This window comes from Pelophylax lessonae, assembly GCF_965119305.1.
Source record: "Pelophylax lessonae genome assembly, chromosome: 2".
Classification (NCBI taxonomy): domain Eukaryota; kingdom Metazoa; phylum Chordata; class Amphibia; order Anura; family Ranidae; genus Pelophylax; species Pelophylax lessonae.
Genome location: NC_138769.1, coordinates 643,472,117 through 643,478,116, shown reverse-complemented (window position 1 = coordinate 643,478,116; position 6,000 = coordinate 643,472,117). Strand labels below are relative to the sequence as shown.

Below are 6,000 nucleotides of genomic sequence, written 5' to 3'. Positions count from 1 at the left end.
CTAAAGTAATGACACTTTCCTACAATGGAAAGTAGTGAGTGTATAGCTTGTATAACAGTGTGAATTTGCTGTCTGCTCAAAATAACTCAATGCACAGCCATTAATGTCTAAAACACTGGCAACAAAAGCGAGTACACCACAAAGTGAAAATGCTCAAATTGGTCCCAATTAGCCATTTTCTCCTGCCGGTGTCTTGTGACTTGTTAGTGTTACAAGGTCTCAGGTGTGAATGGGGAACAGGTGTGGTAAATTTTGTGTTATCGCTCTCACTCTCTCATACTGGTTCAACATGGCACCTCATGGCAAAGAACACTGTGAGGATCTGAAAAAAAAAGAATTGTTGCTCTACATAAAGATGGCCTAGGCTATAAGAAGATTGCTAAGACCCTGAAACTGAGCTGCAGCATGGTGGCAAAGACCATACAGTGGTTTAACAGGACAGGTTCCACTCAGAACAGGCCTCGTCATGGTCGACCAAAGAAGTGGAGCGCACATGCTCAGCATCAAATCCAAAGGTTGTCTTTGTGAAGTAGACGTATGAGTGCTGCCAGCATTGCTGCAAAGGTTGAAGGGGTGGGGGGGTCAGCCTGTCAGGTGCTCAGACCATACACCGCACACTGCATCAAATTGGTCTGCATGGCTGTCGTCCCAGAAGGAAGCCTCTTCTAAAGATGATGCACAAGAAAGCCCACAAACAGTTTGCTCAAGACAAGCAGACTAAGGACATGGGTTACTGGAACCATGTCCTGTGATCTGATGAGACCAAGACAAACTTATTGGGTTCAGATGTTGTCAAGGGCGTGTGGCGGCAACCAGGTGAGGAGTACATAGACAAGTGTGTCTTGCCTACAGTCAAGCATGGTGGAGGGAGTGTCATGGTCTGGGGCTGTACGAGTGCTGCCGGCACTGAGGAGCTACAGTTCATTGAGGGAACCATGAATGCCAACATGTACTGTGACATACAGAAGCAGAGCATGATCCCCTCCCATTGGAGACTGGGTCGCAGGGCAGTATTCCAACAAGATAACGTCCCCAACACCAGCCTCCAAGACAACCACTGCCTTGCTAAAGAAGCTGAGGGTAAAGGTGATGGAGGGTAAAGGTGATGGACTGGCCAAGCATGTCTCCAGACCTAAGACCTATTGAGCATCTGTGGGGCATCCTCAAACAGGAGATAGAGGAGCGCAAGGACTCTAAAATCCACTAGCCCAGTGATATCGTCATGGAGGAGTGGAAGAGGACTCCAGTGGCAACCTGTGAAGCTTTGGTGAACTCAATGCCCAAGACGGTTAAGGCAGTGCTGAAAAATAATGATGGCCACACAAAATATTGACACTTTGGGCCCAATTTGAACATTTTCACTTATGGGAGTACTCAATTTTTTGCCAACGGTTTAGACATTAATGGCTGTGTGTTGAGTTATTTTAAAGGGGACAGCAAATTTACACTGTTATACAAGCTGTACACTCACTACTTTACATTGTAGTAAAGTGTAATTTCAGTGTTGTCACATGAAAAGGTATAATAAAATATTTACAAAAATTTGAGGGGCTTACTCCCTTTTGTGAGATACTGTATATTTGAAAATCGATCAATCCTGATGTACTGACGACCTATCTCATTTCTTGCCCTAAAATGCCAGAACAATACAAATATCATCCAAATTACCCCTTTCTGGAAAGAAGATAGTCCAAGGTATTTAGTAAGAGGCATGGCACACTCCTGGAGAACTTCCTATGACGTCCAACCAGGGTTGGAAAGCTCCCAACTGGGTGTAATTTTAAAATGGGCTCGGCAGGAATTGGTTAAACAAAAATAAACATAAGGATTAGAACTTAAAAAAAAAAAAAAAAACATGCTAGGGCTCTATTGGGTATTAAAAACTTAGCAGCTAGCACAATACCATAATATATAGCATAATAAACATCACAAAACAATAGTGCAGTGCTAAGATAAATTAAATAGTATGTGCAATACAATAGTGCAATAAAAATATATCAAACTATTATGTGTCACCACAAATTGAACAAATAAAACAAAGAAATCTAACTGTAAAGCCAATAACTGAATTTAGTGATTCTTCGATTGTGAGGGAAATGACAGATGTGGATACCAAATGCTACCAAACCTCTCAATGATAAACCCCACAGCACCTCAGTGTGCAACAGAGGGGGCTTACCAGAATTATATGACCCCCAATTAAGTGTGGTCAACCAGCGCTTGTGTATCAACCCAAGATATCCAGCTTTCCTAAAAAACACTTATCAAACGATGGTACGGCTGCATTGTAATAGATCGCTGTGCATATTTACTCAGTTGACACAGTATCATGAAAAAGAATTAGACGTGCTCTGCATAGCGTAATCCCAAATAAAAGACCAATTTAATGTGGTAAATGCACTTACAATGAAGAGATGGCAACCAGGAACTTCATATCATATACACAACTCAAATTCCAGAATCCAAGATGGCCGTTGCAGGATCGATATGCGTAGTGGCATGTGTTCGCTCTCTGCCCTACTAGTTTTGTCAAAGAAGATGTCATCAGGAGCACTTGAGTTGTTTATATGATATGAAGTGCCTGGTTGTCATCTCTTCATTGTAAGTGCATTTACCACATTAAATGGGTGTTTTATTCGGGATTACACTATGCAGAGCGCGTCTCATTCTTTTTATGATACTTTGTCCAACTGAGTATATATGCACAGCGATCTACTACAACGCAGCAGTACCATCCTTTGACATGTGGTTTTGAGGAAAGCTGGATATCTTGGATTATTACACAAGTGCTGGTTGACCACTCTTAATTGTGGGTCATTTGATACTGGTAAGCCTCCCTCTGTTGCAAACTGGGGTGCTGTGTGGTTTATCATTAAAAAGTTTGGTGACGTTTGGTATCCACATCTGTCATTTCCCTCATAATCAAGAATCACTGAATTCACAGTTTTGGGCTTCACATTTGGATTTCTTTTTAATCTTTTTCAATTTGTGGGGACTCACAATAGTTTGATATATTTTCACTGCATTATTGTATTGCACATACAATTTATTTATATTTGCGCTGCAATATTGTTTTGTAATTATTATTGATTAGAGGGCTACATTATTTTGGGTCTTCTAGATCTGTCTTGAGTGAAGACTTGTAGTAAAGTGACAGCATGACAAAGATGAAGGTCTAAAGAAAAGGACCTACTTATCTAATGCAACCCCCCCCCCCAAAAAAAAAATAATAATAATAAACTAATACTTTAACGTGTTGCTGTCTCCAAGACAGCTATTGAATCCTATGTTCATTTTTCCACCCAGGATATGGGAGGGAAAAGTATTTCCTTCAGTAATTAAATAACACAATGTTCTTCTAACCTGTTATAAACCGAAAGGACAGGTCTTTACAAATCACAGATGCTTTCCTTGCAGATATTTTGTACATGTAAGGTCAAATATACTGAATAAGAACCGGATCATTTATATTTGTCTTACGTCAGGAGCAGGTAGCTTTGAAAGCTATACATATGGCCATCCTGGAAATAGGTGCCATTCTATTGGAATAGGCTGCTCCTTGGAGAGCCCATTGCACTGACACTGAATAAGCCTGTAAACAGTAATCACATCTTCCTTATGCCTGTGGCAGGGTATAATAAAATAACTAAACATAAGGCTCCAGGGTCCACACAGTGATAAATATTTCAGATACACACGCTCTCCCTTGAGGCCATGACTTACCTGTATGGAATTACTTATGAGCGTGTAATTCAGACTGCATGAACGTGTGATGAAAATAGCTGCCACTGGGATATCATTACACACTACAAACACAAACTCATCTTTATGGCTGTCTGCCATGCTAAAATTGGAGGTGTGACACTTTCAATGAATGAGGTTTTCCACGGCAATGGGTGTGATTGATTTGTTCAGGCTGATTACTTTGCGCAGACAGTTGCCATATAAAAAAGAACATTAAATAGTGCAATACTGTGCAGAGATACTGCTACTAAGTGACACTTAATATATGCCTCAATTTACCATAATGCGATTTTGCAGTTATGCAATTACAAATTGCACACATGAAAGCATTCATAGAGCACAACATTTTTGTGGGTGGGCAATCCATCCAAAACCAATTTCTCCTTATTGGCTGGAAAGCAGTGGGGTTCGACCTTCCCCCAGGTCTTTATTGCCATCTGGGACTCCTTAGGGAAAATCTTACCTATTGTGACGCAGTTGTAGCAAGCAAACTGGTATTTTTCAACTAAGCTGTCACAGACCTCAGGTGCAGGATATATAAATTTTATATCAGAAAATGACTGCCTGGTGACAAACGCAGAATGGATTAATAAATTCCAAGTTCAGTCTGTTACAGTTGTCCAAAGAAGGTGCATGAGAGAAGAGCTCTCCACTTGTGTCCCACACAGCAGAGGATTTAAATCTTGCCCAATGCAACCCTATTTTGGTTGGAGCTGTAACATTACATCAGGCCGGGCATAGATGGAATGAACTGCTTTCCTGCAACGAAAGAAAGTCGCTTGACTGCCCTATCAACACAGCTAGTGTTGATGGGGAATCTCTCCCGCAGAGCCATTGTGTTCTCACACAGTCATTATTGCTAGGGGCTATACCAGCCGCTAGCAATAATCACATAAAACATCCGACAGGCTGGCTGTACCCAAGTTGACCGCATTATCAACTGGGGTACATTCAGCCTGCCCATACATGGTTCAAATCTTGGCAGGATCCTGCTGAAACAGCTGAAATTCAATCAGTCTATGACCAGCTTTAGTTTACTGCACTCTATTATTATAAACCATCCTGCAGTTGACTGATGGGCTAATGTACCAAAATGTGCTACTGGCAAAACCTTAGTGTTGTCCATGGCAGTTCGGTTTTAAAATTTAAATGACTTTAACTGATTGGTATCAAGGCCAGATCTAGGGGAATGCTGGGGTGGGCTGCGCTCTCCCTCCCACAACACTAAACTACCTCTCCAATCCCTGCACTGCACACAGCTTGGGCACAGGCAGCAGGCTCCTCCTCCCCACACAGCACAAATCTGAGTGGGGCACTGATAAGGTAGTACAGCCAGCCCTCCTGTACTTGGCCAAGGGCCCCATCAGTTCCAAAAAGGGGTGCCTGCCAAGAAGGAGGGCCTGGCTGTACTGCTTTATTGCTGACATTGATCTTCTTATGGCTCCTCCTGCAGCACTGCCAGGATATCACCTCCTCACTGCCTGCTTTAACCCCACACTAGCAAGCCTCAACCACTTTGCTTTGGACGTAGTTGAGGGCACTTTGAATGGGTCTTTTTCAATGGGGGCATCATTTCTGCCATGGCTTCAAAGCATAGCATCATGCCTGTGGCATTTTTACACCCCTAGGCATTGCATCTCTTGCTAAAGGGAGGGTAGTGGTTGGTGGGCGGTAAAGGCACCACCAACCTCATGTGTGAATGAGCACTAGGGACTTATTCACACAGGTACTCTAGCAGTGTGAATGAGTGGATTGTTCAGTGAACCCTGTCCTCCGTTGTGCCAGCAGTGACCCCCTGTCCTCTGCCCCGGTAGCAGTGACCCCTGTCACCCCTGCTAACTTCAATCCTTAGCTCTGCTGACCCCTGTGCAGCTGCCCTGCCATCCTCAGTCTTCCACCTTGCTGACCCCTGTACATTGCCCTGTTGACCCCTGTACACTGCCCTACTGACCCCTGTCCTCTGGCATACAAACTAATGGTCCCTGTACACTGCCCTACATACTGCTGACGCGATCCTCTGTCCTGCGGACCTCCCATTCTCTGCCCTCCTGATATTATTACTGCACCTAGATCCGGCCCGCTACAAACAAGACATTTTCCCAAAAGAGCAGTTTTGGTACTTCAGCTCTAACAAATCCATAAATTGGCTTTTTCTCCTAATAACCATATGATACCTTTATCAAATCTGCACTGGAATAATAACAGGCAGAATGTGAAGTTGGAATCTACTGTCTGTTGCTGGACAAAACAGAAGAC

At 43.0% G+C, this 6,000-nt stretch overlaps 1 protein-coding gene across 4 annotated transcripts in view; it reads right to left on the bottom strand.

Moving 5' to 3' along the window:
* The window catches only part of NBEA (neurobeachin), a 1,052,497-nt gene that overhangs the window by 607,608 nt on the left and 438,889 nt on the right, over window positions 1-6,000 (bottom strand). The gene's annotated exons all lie outside the window — the stretch shown is intronic.